The sequence below is a fragment of the Triticum aestivum genome, chromosome 7B, assembly GCF_018294505.1.
Source record: "Triticum aestivum cultivar Chinese Spring chromosome 7B, IWGSC CS RefSeq v2.1, whole genome shotgun sequence".
Classification (NCBI taxonomy): Eukaryota; Viridiplantae; Streptophyta; class Magnoliopsida; order Poales; family Poaceae; genus Triticum; species Triticum aestivum.
This window is the reverse complement of record NC_057813.1, coordinates 475729083-475747093: the sequence shown is the minus strand read 5'-3', so window position 1 is coordinate 475747093 and position 18011 is coordinate 475729083.

Genomic DNA, 18011 nt, shown 5'->3' with positions numbered 1-18011 from the left:
GGACGACGAAGAAATTCGAAAGCCCACCCACCACCCACTTCGTAGCCACTGTCGACGATTTAACCGACATGCTCGACTTCGACTCCGAAGACATCGACGGTATGGACGCGGACAAAGGAGACGACCAAGAACCAGCACCTATAGGGAACTGGAAAGCCACCTCGTCATATGACATATACATGGTGGACACCCCCAAAGCAGGGGATGGCGATGAAAAAACGGAGGACGACCCCTCCAAGAAGCAACCCAAGCGCCGACGTCAGCGGCGCCGCTCTAAATCCCGCCAAAGCAAAAACGGCGATTCCGGCACCGGAGATAACAACACGCCGGACAGTGCCGAAGACAACCCCCTCCAGCAGGATTCAGTGCAGGAGGACGAAGGAGCCAGCCCTCATGAGAGAGCGGACCGACAGAGAGGTCGAGGACGACAATTATATGCCTCCCTCCGAAGACGAGGCAAGCCTTGACGACGACGAATTCGTCGTGCCAGAGGATCCCGTCGAACAAGAGCGTTTCAAACGCAGGCTTATGGCCACGGCAAGCATCCTCAAGAAAAAACAGCAGCAGCTTAGAGCTGACCAAGACTTCTAGCCGACAGATGACCGAAGTCCTGGCGGCCGAAGAGTATAAACTCGAACGCCCCTCCAAGAGCTACCCAAAGCGCAGGCTGCTACCCCAACTTGAGGAGTAAGCAACTAAACCTACATCACCAGCGTACAATGCGCCCGATCGGCCACCCCGTGGCCGCGACAGAGAGGCCTTCAGGCCCTCGACCCAACCCGCAGCTTGGCACCGCTCAAAACATACCAGAGTGCGGGGAGACGCAACAGACCTGCGAGACATATTGGAGAATAAGGCAAGGCAAACAAGATCGATGTACGGATCGTGTGGGTGCCCCGCTTCACGTGATGCTAGCAGTCACGCCGGACATGATAAATACGGCCAGGCCGAATACAACAGACCAAGCTCATCCGAGCTGCGTCATGATATAGCCCAGTACAGGGGCGCCGCACACCCACTATGCTTCACAGACGAAGTAATGGATCATCAAATCCCTGAGGGCTTTAAACCCATAAACATCGAATCATACGATGGCACAACAGAGCCTGCGGTATGGATTGAGGATTATCTCCTTCATATCCACATGGCCCGTGGTGATGATCTACACGCCATCAAATACCTCCCACTCAAGCTTAAAGGACCAGCTCGACATTGGCTTAACAGCCTGCCAGCAGAGTCAATTAGTCGCTGGGAGGACTTGGAATCTGCATTCCTTGACAACTTCCAGGGCACTTATGTGCGACCACCAGACACCGATGACCTAAGCCACATAATCCAGCAGCCAGAGGAATCAGCCAGACAATTCTGGACACGGTTCCTAACCAAGAAAAATGAAATAGTCGACTGTCCGGACGCCGAGGCCCTCGCAGCGTTCAGGCACAACATCCGAGACGAATGGCTTTCCCGGCACCTAGGACAGGAAAAGCCGAAATCTATGGCAGCCCTCACGACACTCATGACCCGCTTTTGTGCGGGAGAAGACAGCTGGCTAGCTCGTAGCAATAACATAACCAAGAGCCCTGGCAATTCGGATACCAAGGACAATAATGGCAGGTCACGTCACAACAAGCACAAGCGCCGCATTAACGGCGACAATACTGAAGATACGGCAGTCAATGCCGGATTCAGAGGCTCTAAACCCGGTCAGCGGAAGAAGCCATTCAAAAGAAACCCTCCGGGCCCATCCAGTTTAGACCGGATACTCGATCGCTCGTGCCAGATACACGGCACCCCCGAACAGCCAGCCAACCACACCAACAGGGATTGTTGGGTGTTCAAGCAGGCAGGCAAGTTAAGTGCCGAAACCAGAGACAAGGGGTTGCATAGCGATGACGAGGAGGAGCCCCGGCCGCCGAACAACAGAGGACAGAAGGGATTCCCCCCCGCAAGTGCGGACGGTGAACATGATATACGCAACCCACATCCCCAAAAGGGAGCGGAAGCGTGCTCTCAAGGACGTCTATGCGTTGGAGCCAGTCGCCCCAAAGTTCAACCCATGGTCCTCCTGCCCGATCACTTTTGATCGAAGGGACCACCCCACTAGCATCCGTCACGGCGGATTCGCCGCATTGGTCCTAGACCCAATTATCGACGGATTTCACCTCACCAGAGTCCTAATGGACGGCGGCAGCAGCCTGAACCTGCTTTATCAGGATACAGTGCGAAAAATGGGTATCGATCCCTCAAGGATTAAACCCACAAAGACAACCTTTAAAGGCGTCATACCAGGTGTAGAAGCCAGCTGTACAGGCTCGGTTACACTCGAAGTGGTCTTCGGATCCCCGGATAATTTCCGAAGCGAAGAGTTAATCTTCGACATAGTCCCATTCCGCAGTGGCTATCACGCCCTGCTCGGACGAACCGCATTTGCAAAATTCAATGCGGTGCCGCACTACGCATATCTCAAGCTCAAGATGCCAGGACCTCGCGGAGTCATCATGGTAAATGGAAACACCGAACGCTCTCTCCGAACGGAGGAGCACACGGCGGCCCTGGCGGCGGAAGTACAGAGTAGCCTCTCAAGGCAATTCTCCAATCCAGGTGTTAAACGTCCGGACAACGTCAAGCGAGCCCGAAGTAACCTACAACAAATCCGGCTGGCACGTTCCGAGCAAGCATAGCAGTGCGGCCCCAACCCCAGCCCTCGCCAGATGGTGATATCGGTACCACGCGTACATAATTACGCCTTAGAGATACCATGGGCATAAGGGGAGGGGCACAACTACGGCACGCCCAGAATGCGGCTCAACCGCACTAAGGGGCTCCCTATTCCGCCGTTTCCTTTTTATACACTTTCAGGACCCAACTATTCGGAAGGCCTGTCCGGCAATACACTCGCTGAACACATGATGCAACAGCCAGGGAGAGAACAAGCCGCGTCAAACGTCCAGGTGGTCTCTATAACGAGCTTAATACCTGTTTTACTTAAAGTCCCGCAGCTTGCCCCTGGAGGGGGACATGTTAAATAATCCCATCTCTTGCTTATCGCACTACTTGTATCGTTCTGCTTTCATAGCAGCCCTTTTTTTAATAAACAATACATAGCTCTTATCTATTATTGTACTCATCTATTTTTTATATACAAATATGTTCAGTCATGACATTATGCAACCGTACACTTTGGTACGGCCAATACACCAGGGGCTTAAGCACCCCATAACATGGTGTGAGAAGACCGAACACTCTCATGAGTGCGGCACCCCGAACTTATAGCACTAGATGCATCGGCTCCGAATCATGTCTTTGGTCAATAGTTGGGTTTGCCCGGCTCCCATGTTTTGGTACCATACGTTCCGCAATGTTGGCTAAGGTAGCGCTAGGAGAACTACTGCGATTGTGCCCCAGTTGAGCTGGGTTAACACCTCAGTAGAGAAAGCTAAAACTGACCGTCATGATAGTGCGAGAGACCGGTCGCTATTCGCGAGGTTTTTCGAGTCCTTAAAGACTTATGCCGCCTAGAGCGAGGAGCCGGACTTATCCAGCCTAGGCGTGGATAGCGCCCCAAACTCGGTCTTCCGAATACTAGGGGCTTCGCTGAAAATTAAAATTATAGAATTCTATGCCTAAGTGAGAGTGATAAAGCATTATAAGTCCGATGGCCTGGTTCGTTGTGCTGAGCGCCTCCCTAGATGGACCCAAGAATGGGAACAAGAGCGCTCAGGTTTATCCTGAAAACCCCAGCACTCGTGGCATGGGGGTAGAAGCCGATGACTTGCATCTCTCAGAAGTGATAAACGGCCGCACAGAAGGTAATATTTTAAATTAACAAAGCGTTGCTTAACGCATATGAACAAAGTTTTCGGCGTACAGGATAACAGATGCGAGTCTACTCAAAAATTACATCTTTTGAGCATTCGTCCGCTATAAGGCGGGCACCCTTCAGGACGCCCTTATAATACATCTCGGGCGTGCGATACTCCTTGCCCGGCGGTGGCGCGTCCGTCAAAAGCTTCTTAGCGTCCAGCTTGCCCCAGTGCACTTTAGCACGGGCAAGGGCCTGACGGGCACCTTTGATACAGACGGAGCGCTTGATGACCTCAATCCATGGACACGCGTCCACCAGCCGCCGCACCAGACCGAAGTAGCTCCCAGGCATGGCTTCTCTAGGCCACAACCGAACTATGAGGCCCTTCATGGCCTGTTCGGCCACCTTGTGGAGCTCGACCAACTGCTTCAGCTGGTCGCTCAGGGGCACCGGATGTTCGGCCTCAGCATACTGAGACCAGAACACCTTTTCCGTCGAGCTCCCCTCTTTGGCTCGGTAGAATGCGGCAGCATCAGACACACTACAGGGTAGATCGGCGAACGCTCCTGGAGAGCTCCGGATTCGGGTAAGTAACAGATAATTTACTTTTGTATTCTTGCTTTGCATAAAGAATGCCTTACCCGCCGCTATCTTCTTCATCGCCTCGATCTCCTGGAGGGCCTTCTGGGCTTCGGCCTTAGCGGTCTTGGCACTCTCAAGAGCCAAGGCGAGCTCGGACTCTTGAGTCTTCGAAGTCACGCTCCAAACTCTCGTGTTTTTCCACGAGAGCCTGGAGCTCTTGCCGCACCTCCGCCACCCATGCCTCCTGCTTCTCTCGCTCGGTGCGCTCCAAGGCCGCACTATTTTCGGCCTTGGAGACCGCCTCCTTCAGGGTCGCCACCTCGGTCGCCACCTGGTCCTGTCATTATTTGCAACCAAGTATTTCTATATAGATTTACATACGGTATTACATACCCTCCTTATCCTCGAGCTGCTTCTTGGCACGGCCGAGCTCATTCTCGGACCGCTCAAGGTTCTCCTTCAATGCATTGACCTCCGCAGTTAGTGCGGCTAAGGTCAGCAGCGCAACCTGCATTCCCATATTGACATATTTTTGTTAGACTCCTGCGTATATCTTTTTAGATCCTCAGCTCGGCTTTTCTTCCCGAACGCCAAACTAAGCATCAGGGGCTACTGTCTATGCGGTAACATTTTTATATATTTTTGAACACATACCTCAAAGCCTGTTAACAGACTTGTACAGGCTTCTGTCAGCCCGCTCTTGGCAGACTGAACCTTCTGAATCACGGCACTCATAACAGTGTGGTGTTCCTTGTCGATGGAGGCGCCGTTAAGTACCTCCAGCAAATTGTCCGGCGCCTTCGGATGGACGGAGGTCACCGGCGTCGTAGGCTTGCCCTTCTTACAAAGGCGCCGCCTGTCGGACTCTAGAGCCGTTGATGGTTCCGGAGTAGTGTACGGCCCGCGGCCGGACTTGGATCCCTCCAGGGCTTTACCCCCTTTGGGCCGGGAGTCCGGGAGGTTTCCTCGTGGCGCCTCCAGGACCACCTCCTCCTGGTTTAGTCCCTTTCGGGACTCCGCCTCGGTGTCGTCCGTAGGAGAGGGGAGGAGGCCGTCGGAAGTGAAGCACTATTCACATCCGACGAATCCAAGGAGCCGCTTGTCGAATCGTCGAGCTGAGCTCCGGATGAACGGGTGAAGACGAAAACCCAGTCTGCGGAGGAAATGGGGAAGAAAAACAACCCTCTCATGGGGCCTGGGGGTGGGGATGAGTTGCCCCGCATCTGGAAGCTGGTGCGTGATGTCATTAGACAGGTATCCGGCCTTCCTCAACCTTTTGATTTGCCCCTCCATGACGGAGGAGGCCATCCATCTACCTCCCGCTCCGGACATGATTGGAGAAGGTTGAGGTGGGAAGTGCGGGCTTGGGCATTGGAGCTCGAGCGCGCAGGGACGAATAAGCAAAGGAGGAAGAAGGCGTGAATGGAAAGGGTGGATTCTTATCCCCTTATATGGGCGGCCGAAACTACGAGCCCCCACCGGCCTAATAAAACTCGCTTATCTCCCAAGCGCCGCGGTTAATGGCACGGTTGGGTTACCCACGCCCGTATTGATGAGAATCCCGGAATAAGGGGACACGATCTCTGCTTTGACAAGATGTGCCAAGGAAACCGCCTCGCTAAACGCGCTGAGGTGGAACAATAAAACGATTCGAATAAAAACCTGGCCGTGGCGTGATGTCACGCTGCGGGATACGTCAGCAGATTAGATTGGTGCAAATATTATTCTCTCTACGGTGGCATGTGGAACTTGTTTTGCAGAGTCGGACACTATCCTTGTGTTCAACATCTTCTATGATGTATTCGGAGGAGGAACCCGCCTTGCAATGCCAAAGACAACTTCCACGCTGGACTCGTCGTCATTGAAGCCTGGTTCAGGGGCTACTGAGGGAGTCCTGGATTAGGGGGTGTCCGGATGGCCGGACTATGACCTTTGGCCGGACTCCCAGACTATGAAGATACAAGATTGAAGACTCCGTCCCATGTCCGGATGGGACTTTCCTTGGCGTCGAAGGCAAGCTTGGCGATACGATACGAAGATCTCCTCCCATTGTAACCGACTCTGTGTAACCCTAGCCCTCTCCGGTGTCTATATAAAGCAGAGAGTTTTAGTCCATAGGACGAACAACAATCATACCATAGGCTAGCTTCTAGGGTTTAGCCTCTCTAATCTCATGGTAGATCCACTCTTGTACTACCCATATCATCAATATTCATCAAGCAGGAGTAGGGTTTTACCTCCATCGAGAGGGCCCGAACCTGGGTAAAAACATCGTGTCCCTTGTCTCCTGTTACCATCCGCCTAGACGCACAGTTGGGGACCCCCTACCCGAGGTCCGCCAGTTTTGACACTGACAGCCGCCACTTCGGTCGTGGCCCCTATTAAAATTCATAACGCTTCTATGAGCGAAAACCATTCCTTCCTTATCAATATACAGACGGGGTATTATGTACCTTTGTTCTCCTCGAGATGCCTCTTCACGAGACCGAGCTCTCCTTCGGTCCGCTCCAGGTCCCGCTTCAGTCCGGAGACCTCCACAGTACGGGCGGCAGCGGCCAGCAGTGAGCCTGCTTATTCACATAGACACATTCTGTTAGACTCCTGTGGAGGTTATTTGATCCTCTGTTTGGCCTTTCTTTCCGAACACCAAACAGAGCATCAGGGGCTACTGTCTATACTGTGATACTTTCTTATAACTTTACTACTTACCTCGAAGCCTGTTAGGAGGCTGATGCAGGCTTCGGATAATCCGCTTCTGGCGGACCGGACCTTCTCAATCACCGCACTCATGATGGTGCAGTGCTCTTCACAATGGAAGCGCCGTGAAGCACTTCCAGCAGATTGTACGATGCCTCTGGATGGACAGAGGTCATCGACATAGGCGTCTCGCCCTCCTTAGTGAAGGGCTGCCTACCTGAATCCAAAACAACTGGAGGTTCCGACGCAGTATCTGGCTGGGGGCCAGACTTGCTGCGGCCCCCATCATCAGAATCCATGGGGGTCTTCCCTCCCATGTCCCCGGCGGCTAGGATTTCGCCTTGGGGCGTCTCTAGAACTGTCTCCCCCTGGTCTGGTATCCTCTGAGACAACACCTTGGTGTCGTCCGCGGGTCGGGGGGTGGTGGCCGTCGGGAGTGAATCGTTGTTCATCGCCAACTGGCCCAAATACCCATCTGAGGAGGATACGTTGAGGTGGGCTTTGGACGTACTGCAGGATCATATTTAACATGATAAGAAGCAACAAAGCAAAACATACCAGAATTATTAGTGTCCGGATACTTACGATTTCGCTAGGGGCTTGTCCCTGGGCAACCACTCCTTGTCGCTGTAGGCGGCTGTTGTGGAGTGGTCCGGAGGGAGGGTCCTTCCCTTCTTGGAACCTTCGGCCTCCCCAGATGGGGCGGCCTTCCTTTTCTTCTCCCCCTTGGTTGGGGGGGGAGGGCTTTCACTACAAAAAAAAGACACATCCATGACATTTTCGGCCGAACGAATTTTTTTCTGTCATACATATGACACTTCTATGACGATAATTGTGACAAAACCCGGTATCATCATAGATGTGGCGGGATCCTACTTCTATGAAAAAAAATCATGACAAAAAATGGGCTTTTCGTCCTCGGCGGGCCGGAGACGCAGCTGCATGACATTCTTTGGGCCGTCCATGACGAAAAAACCATGGTAGAAGCGAGGGAGAGGAAAAATTTGGGGAGTTGCCGGTTATGGTGGGAGGTCGGGGGGCGAGCGATGCGCGTTTCTCTCATACACGTGCAAGGCGTTGGCTCTAACTGAACCTGAGCGAGGCGTTGGGCTCTAACTGAACCCGAGCGATTGCACTGCAGGCTACGCGTTACTGAACCCGAGCGATCGATCGATGGCTGTTAACTGAACCTGATGGAGCGATTCCTTCGCTACTTCTGCTAACTGAAGCCGATCAATTGGATGAAAGTGAGTGTTGCGGGGTGGGGGGTGGATGAACAGTGAGCGGTGGCGTTGCCTCTCGATGAACAGGACCCCGTGGTGTGGAGGGCTGGATGAACAGTAGACGGTGGAGGGGTGGCCGTGGAGGGGTGGTTGAACAGGACCCCGTGGTGTGGAGGGCTGGATGAACAGTAGACGGTGGAGGGCTGGATGAACAGTAGACGGTGGAGGGGTGGTTGAACAGTAGCCGGTGGAGTAGCGCGCAATGGAGGCTGGATGAACAGGAGCCCGTGGAGGCTGGAGGAGGTCGACGGTAGCCCGTGGAGGCTGGAGGAGGTCGACGGTGGAGATGAACAGTATCCCGTGGAGTCCCGTTTTGCGGTACTCCACACCCCTCCCGATGAACAGGACACCTGTTTCGACCGTAGGAGGTCCGTTTCGTCCGATTTGCGGTACGCCACACCCCTCCCGATAAACAGGACCCCCGTTTCGATCGTAGGAGGTCCGTTTCCTCCGTTTTGCGGTACGCCACACCCCTCCCGATCAACAGGACCCTCGTTTTGACGGTAGGAGGTCCGTTTCCTCCGTTTTGCGGTACGCCGCACCCCTCCCGATCAACAGGACCCCGTTCTGAACGTGGTCGGTCAAACACAAGGCCATTTCCTCCGTTCTACGATACACCAGGCCTCGTTTCCATCGCCTATTCCGTCCAAGCCGGTTGGCTCCCACACGTTCCGTTGCCTCTCGATGAACACGACGCATTCCGTTGCCTCCCCATGAACACGACGCATTCCGTTGGCTCCCATGAACACGACGACGACGATGTTTCTCCGTTCCGACCCAGCCATGTACGTATGCGCGAGTAGGCATTCGAGACCCTGCCCGTATGTACGTATGTGGCCGTATTTTCTTTCTTGCACTCTCGTCGCTGTACGTACGTGTACATGCTACGTGCGCGCCTTTACATCGACACGTGTGCGCCTCTACTAAGACACGTGCGTGCCTCTACATCGAGCAGTATGTACGTACACTTTCGCGACCAGAATGACAATGCTACGTACGCTTCGACCAGGTGGGTCCCGACTGTCAGGCGCTTCCTTGCCTGCGAAGATGTAGCTGGTGGGTCCCAGCAGTCAGGGGGTTGAATCGTTTTGTTTTTTTTTGCCCGGACGCACTTCCTTGCGTGCGAAGATGTAGCTGGTGGGTCCCAGAAGTCAGGGGGGAAACATTTTTTTGCGAAATACTGGTGGCCCGTCTGGTGGGTCCCTGCTGTCAGGTGGAGGAATAATTATTTTGCGCGTAATAAGGAGGCACTTCCTTGCGGCCGCCGTGGACCCAGCTGTCAGCCTCTCCACGCACAGTACTCTTCCGATGGAAGTCAGTCATTGACCACATTGACCATGCCGCGCCGAGAGCACCACGGCGGTGGACGACGGCGAGGCCTAGGAAGGGGACGACGTGGAGCCAGGGAAGACGCAGAAGTGGATGCCCACGCGAAGAGGAGTACGAGGGTGAGGCTGCCGTCACCGCAAAATAACAGGGGTGTGGGTGAGTAGAGGGATGGCCTTGCCAGCGGTGGGAGTAGTAGGGGGTGGTGAGGCCTCCGCCGCATCGCAGCCGGCCACGGGAGGCAGGAGCACGAGGCACGACCGGCGCTGGTTTGGGCGGCTGGAGCAAGAAGACCAGAGGTTGAAGAAGCACTACGGCCGTTGGATGGATATCGTACGGTCACTGGAGCTAGAATCGTGCATATTATTGACTAAGTTGACAAAGCCCTCCGTCCCCGTCAACTTAGTAGGCCCACAAGTCAGCCTGCCACTATACTGGGTCCCAGCTAACAGGCAGAGTATTCATTTTTTTGTGCGTAATAAGGAGGCACTTCCTTGCGTGCGAAGATATAGCTGGTGGGTCCGAGATGTTAGCGGCGGTAACATTTTTTTCATGAAATACAGAGGCCCTTTCGGTGGTCCCTGATGTCAGGTGGAGGAATCATTATTTTGCGCGTAATAAGGAGGAATTTCCTTGCGTGCTGCCATGGACCCAGTTGTCGGCCTCTCCACGTACAGTCCACTTCAGATGCATGTCGGTCGTTGACCATGTTGACCAGGCTGTGCCAAGAGCACCAGGGTGGTGGACGACGGCGAGGCCTAGGAAAGGAACGACATGGAGACAGGGAAGACTCGATAGTTGTTTCCCACATAGAGGGGAGTATGACTGTACGAGGGTTTACTGGTTCGTCTGCCGTCGCCAGAGAATAACAGCAGGTGTGGGTGAGTAGAGGGATGGCTAGGCCAACGATGGGAGTACGGTGGGGCGGTGAGGCCTGCGCGGCAGCAGAGCCGGCCGCGGGGAGGAGGGAGCAGGTAGTCCCACAGGTGCTTGTTTGAGCGGCTGGAGCAGGAAGAGCATAGATTGAAGAAGCACGACAGCCGTTGGATGGCAATCCAACAGTCACTGCTTGTGCATCAACCTTTTTTTAGGAAAGCCTCAAATCTGTGGAAAACTGCATACAACCCATCTGCCATTATTTCTAATAATTTATAGCCCATTTGCTAATTCTTAAGGTTTTGTTTGGAGCCCATATTCTTTTTGTTAGCATTACAGCCCATACTGTGGCCACGTTAAAAAATTATACACATTTTTTCATATTTTGGTGCGGTCGGAACTGTTTTTAATCCCGAAATTTTGACTCACATTCAAACTGATTTTAAAAATAAATGTATATCAATATAAAATCCAACAAATTCTCCACGCATAAAAATTAATGTAATTTAAAATCTTGAAATGAAAAAAAAGAAATTTGAAACTAACTGCCGGTTTGATGTGTTTTAAAAATGTACAGCCCATTTCTCATTACTGATGGGCCATTTTCTCGGCCAGCCGAATGAAAGCTCTCCTCTTCTTGAAAGGTTTGCAGCCCAACAGGCCTGACAAAGCGACTTACTTGGCAAATCACAAAAAAATTGGGCTGTGGTCGTGGACCCAGCTGTCGGCCTCTCCACGTACAATACTCTTCCGATGGAAGTTGTTCCTTGACCACGTTGACCACGCCACGTGGAGAGCACCACGGCGGTGGACGACGGCAAGACCTAGGAAGGGGACGACGCGGAGCCGGGGAAGACGTGCCAGTGGAAGCCCGCGCGGAGAGGAGTACAAGGGTTCACTGGTTCGGCTGCGGTGTGAGGCTGCCGTCGCCGCAGGGCCTAGCCAGCGGTGGGAATAGTAGGGGGCGGTGAGTCCTCCGCGGCAGCATAGCCGGCCATGGGAGGCAGGAGCATGAGGCATGACCGGTGCTGGTTTGGGCAGCTGGAGCAAGAAGACTAGAGGTTGAAGAAGCACTACGGCCGTTGGATGGACATAATACATCACTAGAGCTAGAATCGTTCATATTGACTAAGTTGACAAAGCCCTTCATCCCCGTCAACTTAGTAGGCCCACAAGTCAGCCTCCCACCAAGGTGGGTCCCAGCTAGCAGGGGGAGTACTCATTTTTTGTGCGTAATAAGGAGGCACTTCCGGTGGGTCTGAGCTGACAGCGGGGGGAATGTTTTTTTTTGCGAAATACGGTGGCCCGTCAGGTGGGTCCCAGCAGTCAGGGGGCAAACGTTTTTTTCGCAAAATACGGTAGCCCGTCTAGTGGGTCCCTGCTGTTAGTTGGAGGAATCATTATTTTCCGCGTAATAAGGAGGCACTTACTTGCTGCGGCCGTGGACCCAGCTGAGACTCTCCACGTATAGTATACTTCCGATGGAAGTCGTTCCTTGACCACGTTGACCTCGCCGCGTTCCGTTGCATGCATGCGTCCATGGGCGTGGTGCATCCCCACTGTCAGCCTCTCACATACAGTCATCTTCTGATGACTCTCGGTTGTTGACCATGTTGACCACACCGTGTCGAGGGCACCCAGACTGTAATGACCCGGAGATGGGGAAGACGGGGCAGTGGAGTCGCAGATGGAGAGGAGTGGGAAACTTCACTGGTTCCGGTGCGCGGCAGCACAACCGCGGTGCCGCCCACGGGAGACAGGAGCAAGAACAGAGGTTGAAGAAGGAGCACGGCTGTTGGATTAACATCTAACGGTCCAGCTGCTAGAATCATTTGTTGATTAAGTTGTCAAAAAATCCGCTTAGCAGGCCCACAAGTCAGTCACCAAATCTGACGGGTCCCAGCTGTCAACGGGATGAATAATTTTTTTCGCAAAACAAGGAGGCACTTCCTTCCGTGTGAAGATACAGCCGGTGGGTCCCAGCTGTCAAGTGGAGGAAACATTTTTTAGCTTAATAAGGAGGAACTTTCCTTGCGTGCGACCATGGACCTCGTGGGTCCCAGCCGTCAGGCTCTCCACATACAGTCCTCTTCCGATGACTCTCGTTTGTTGACCACTCCGCACCGACCACAGCGAGGCGGTGGACGACGGCGAGGCCCCGGACAAAAACGACTCGGAGATGGGAAAACACGGCACTGGAGTCGCAGATTGAGAGGAGGAGAAGGGTTATAACTGGTTCTGTTGCAATTCATATCAAACTCAGGTTCACAGGACACTTTCATATTCATAGCCAACATTCACTATCAACAACTCAAAAGATTCATATATACACAAGGTCAGCATATCTATGCATCCAAATGATTGATAGATCACACGACAATATTCATACATAATTCACAAAAAGATTCAGATATACACATGTTCAGTATGTTTATGCATCCAAATGATTGAGATGGCTGCCAATATGATCCATGGACGAACTTTAATTACCTAGGGTACAGACTGGTAAATGGTGTTCAATCAGAGGTACTTCTTGCTAAAATTAGTTCTTGTACGAGTAAACTTTCGAGTACATAAGAGGCATCACAGAAAATCTGAACTTTGCTTGTAGGTTTATCCTCAAATAGTGGCCTCGTGCCGAGTGAGGTTTGAGCAACTTGGCCATTACTTTCATCCAACTAGTTTACTGGCTCATCTTGGTCATGTATCTCGCCAAAATTCTACATTGCAGACGAGAAAGGAGGCGGTTGAGAAAATGAACCACCTAAATTTTTTGTGCAATTCAACTGAAATGGAGCATCCTTGGCGTGCAGACTGATTAAGTGCCAGATGAATATACGCGTCAACCAACTTGTCTGGAATCTTTAGACTCCATGCCATATAGTTCGCTACCATATGTGCCGATAACCAAAAGGCACAAGTTGGGACCAAAGACTGGACTGCATTTTTCTGGGCTATGCACCAAGCAATATTTTTGGCGTTCACTCTCCTAATACTTGGAGTTTGATAATTGGTTGACGCCAGTTGATACTCGAATGAATATAGGCACTTGTTGTCAACATAGATGCTTGTCTGAGTGAACTTTGGAGTACATAGCAGCAACATAAGTACATGTCCATCTAATCATTTTGTGCAGTTCTACTGAAATCACCTGATGTAATGATTTGCCTGTGAGTTCAGGCTCCAAATTACTCCTTTATGAAATCGGCAAACAGTAGCACAATACCAAATTACCAACACATATGACAGGCACAATAATCAGGATAAAGACCAGTACCAACCTGTGTGAGGTAGCATATCAATTACTATTTCCTTTCACTGGAAGCCGAGATAAGCTAAGCGACTGACAACAAAGGAAGAAAGGAAGCGGAGATTAGCGACTGACAGGAAAGGACGGAAGCTGTCGAGGCAATGAAGCACCCAAAGTTTTTGTGCAGTTCCACCAAAATTGAGCATCCCTGTTGGCACATATATTGAGAGAGTGAGATTACTGTCATAGTGGGACTAGTTGATGAAACATACACTAACAAATAGAAGCACCCTCATTATTTTAACGTGTAAAGTTAGCAACATAGTAGTCTTGCTTAAAGAGAGGTATTAGTTTATTTAATCAGTGCCAATTAGCTCAACTCAACACTCGAAGCATTGCCATTTATCATAGGTTGCAAAACTTAAAAGTGCAAAGATATAGGAGTTTTCTCATGACAGTAGCATGATACAAATAGAGATGACAGCAAACTAATATGGATGAAGGCCTTAGGCCCGTACCAACCTGAGAAAAAAAGCTTATTCATGTAGTCCCATAAGAGATGATAAAGCACTCACTGGAATCACACAATAGTATATATTTTTGTGCACTTCAAATGTATGGTTGAAATCACTCTTGTTTACCAGTGCTAAGATTATATCGAAAGATTATCAAGAACTTCCAGCAGAGTTAAAGCACTGGCTGGGATACAGTTCATTGTATTGTCTTGCGTAGTTCCACTAAAATATATGATTGGCACAACATGATCCCTGTTTTCACAAGTAGGAACAAGGTGAAACCTTCATTAGCTTAGCGAGAAAGGATAGGAAGACATTAGCATATTACTCAAACAGTAGCATCAAATTCATGATGGACAATACGCAAAACATTGCCTCATTGAACCAATGGCAATAAATTGACATGCAAAACAATAGCACTATTATGTCATGACACTAATAATATTCCCTCCCTGCTCCACCACATGATTCACCTCCATAGACAAACATTCACACATACATGATTCAACATAGGGTCCTACTAAAGATTTGTTTAACTCCAACAGGAAAATTAGGCAGTAATAAATTAGTGGTACTTAAGTACTCCTAATTAATTTAGTGAGACAGCAGAAGTAGAAGGGCTCCCTGGAGGATCGTCTCACATGTAAGGTAGTCGTTGCCGGAGCCCTTGAATAGCCTCGACTAAGGCCTCTGGCTTCAGTAAGATCGCCTTGGCACTGTTTATTCTTCTTCTTCTTCCTCTTCATGCTCTGTTTCTCTTTCTCCTCACCAGTTGGTGAAAACAAGTACATGATTGGCCTTCTAATTTAGAATTGGTTTTGTCAGTGAGGGAGTACAAGTGTACTAGTAAAAAACAGCATTATTTTCTTATGGCAGTTGGAAAATAGAGATGAACACATGCATTAAATATCATTCTTACGTAAAGGAAGGTTATGGCGCCAATATGGATGATGAGGATTGGAACACAGATCTCCCTTTGTGCAGTTCCACCAAAATGAACCAACTGTTCCATCTGACATTCCAGTTAAACAACACAAAAGTCACTTCTTTTAAGAAGAGTTTTGTGCAGTGCACCAAAAGGTCACAACAGCAACCAGGTGAATTGGGTATCCCTGTTTGCACAAAAAGGCACAGAGGAAACAGTCAGAGTCTCAAACAATTACAAGCAAAAACATTTGGCTAAACTTGTCAGAGTCTCAAACAATTACAGGCAAAAACAGTGGCATGGCTTCACTTTTACCAGGGACATTATATTAAGAACAACTAAGGCTACGTTCGGTTCACAAGTTTGGTGCAGGATTTTCGTAGGAACACAATTCCTACGGTATTATTTCCCTTCCAACCGTTCGGAACACGGGAAAGGTGAATAGTGTTTCATAGGAAAGCTGGTCTGGTAGTACTGATTCCATCGGATTAGAAACATCCACGCGTTGCTCATTTTTTGGGCGGAAGCCCGAGGCAGGCGCTCACTGCCATGCGTTAGACAGGTTGATGTGTTGTGTTTGCCGGAATAAAAAAATCAACCCATGTGTGGTACGTGAGGTGAGGACAAGAGTAGTCACTGTGCATCTGAATAAACAAATAGCATCTCATATTGCCAAGCATGCTACTCTAAAAAAACAAATATGTACATTTCGTAGTCCATCCGAACACATTCTCTTGAGAGCTTCCTCCGGTTCGTGGTTCTATAGTTTTATACCTACATTCCTTTCCTATTCCTCTATTTTCATCAAGACCTATGTTTTCTACCCCTTTATTCCGATCGGAGCCTAAATATTTGGTATAAGGGCATGGGACAATGGGTGCACCAGCAGTACAGCATCATGTACGTAAACAGGGGCATAAAGTGGTGATTCATAGTTTGTTGCCCCGAGAAACAAACATCTAAGAAACATATCTAGATTGGTCCCATTTTTGTTCACTCTAGCCACCTACTCCTATGTGTGGATAGCAAATCTAGTCCTGGTCATACCACTGTGTACATGGTTACCCCTATATTTCCCTTTTTGACCAAGAGACCAGTTGGATGATCAGTCTGTACTACTTTCATCCCCTTTCCTTCCTGTTTGTACCATGTCCCATGTACATACTAAATTCCCCCACCCCCACTTTATTTCAATGACAAGTATTTTTGGACAGAGGGAGTACAAGATTCAACTCCATGAAGTAGCTTTACCACTAACAATAGAAGAAGAAAATAGGTGACGTTGGACCATCCGATTGAGAGGGGCTGAGAGGTAGAAAATGATGCACATGCAGCGACGTAGTGAGCTGGGGAAATAGAGCTAAGGCGGTTTGGAACGGAGATATACCTGAAGGTCGTCGGGATGTGGATAGGTGGGCGGCGGGAGGCCGGATCCGCTCACATGTAACGACGAAGGGATCGGAGGACCTCCCGCGCCGACGCTCGGCCAGAGATAACGGTGCGGCCGGCAGTGGGTCTCCTCCCTCGCTGTCGACGACGGCCTAAACGCTGCCCCTCCTCTCCTTCACCGGTGGAGGGGGATACGTCCAGATCTGTAACCAACGGTGAGGATAGAAAGCCGGTGTTTTTTGAAGGGAGAAAGACAGTTTTACTACCCCTATCTTGTTTAGATCTGGAGAGGATGAGAGTGTGTGAATAGACCAGCCCTAGCAAGCAAGCGCGGAAGCTCCGGCTATATATAAGTAGTGGGGTAGTTTTCCTTTTTCACTCCATCAAAACAATCATTTAAAATTGTGTACTACTACATGCCAAGTCATGGTTTTTTTTAGTTGTTGATTGTTTTTTGAGATAGCTACCCGCTTGTTCCAACTGGTGTTACGGTGTGCCAGGTCGCACTTTGTATCATTCAAGTCTGGTACTACAAGTCCCTCCATTAAATGAACAACCACCTCCTCATAAAAATTGTGAACAAGCCCACGGATAAAATTAGCGGAAACGTGGGTTGCCGCAACATACATTATTATTTATATTTTGTACTCCCTCCATTCCTAAATATAAGTCTTTTTTATTAGCCACACCTAAGACAAGAATTTTTTTATTAGCAGTGAACCCCACATGTCATGGACACAAAAATTGTGGCAAGGTTCCCTTAGGCAAGCATTGTGTGTCTAACAATTTGAGCAACTCAGGTTAGGCAAGTGTGGCAAGTGTGGGAAAAATAATGTGGCAACATAAGACAAACATAGTCACAATCCAAACAGTCCCGTGATTTTTTGTGACATGCATGAAAATTTGGTTAGTTAAATTTATAGTCAAAATTTGGCAAGGTGCATCAAATCAACACATGCAAGTATCAAATGGAAAGTCACGGCATGCATGCATGCGTTGTACTCCCTTTGTTTCCAAATATAAGTCTTTTTAGAGATTGCAAAAACTGACTACTCCCTTCGTTCCTAAATGTAAGTCTTTTTAGGGATTCCACTACAAACTACATACAGATGTATATAGACATATTTTAGAGTGTAGATCCACTCATTTTGTTTCGTATGTAGTTCATAGTGCAATCTCTAAAAAGACTTATATTTTGGAATGGAGGGAGTACATACGAAGCAGAATATGTCTACTCCTACATACGAAGTAGCCCATTTGAAATGTGTAAAAAGACTTTTATCGAGTGTAGTGCTTTGATGTGCCGCGTCAACTCGTACAAGACCGAGAAATTTGATTACTACGACGCCCTCTCCCTCGCGGA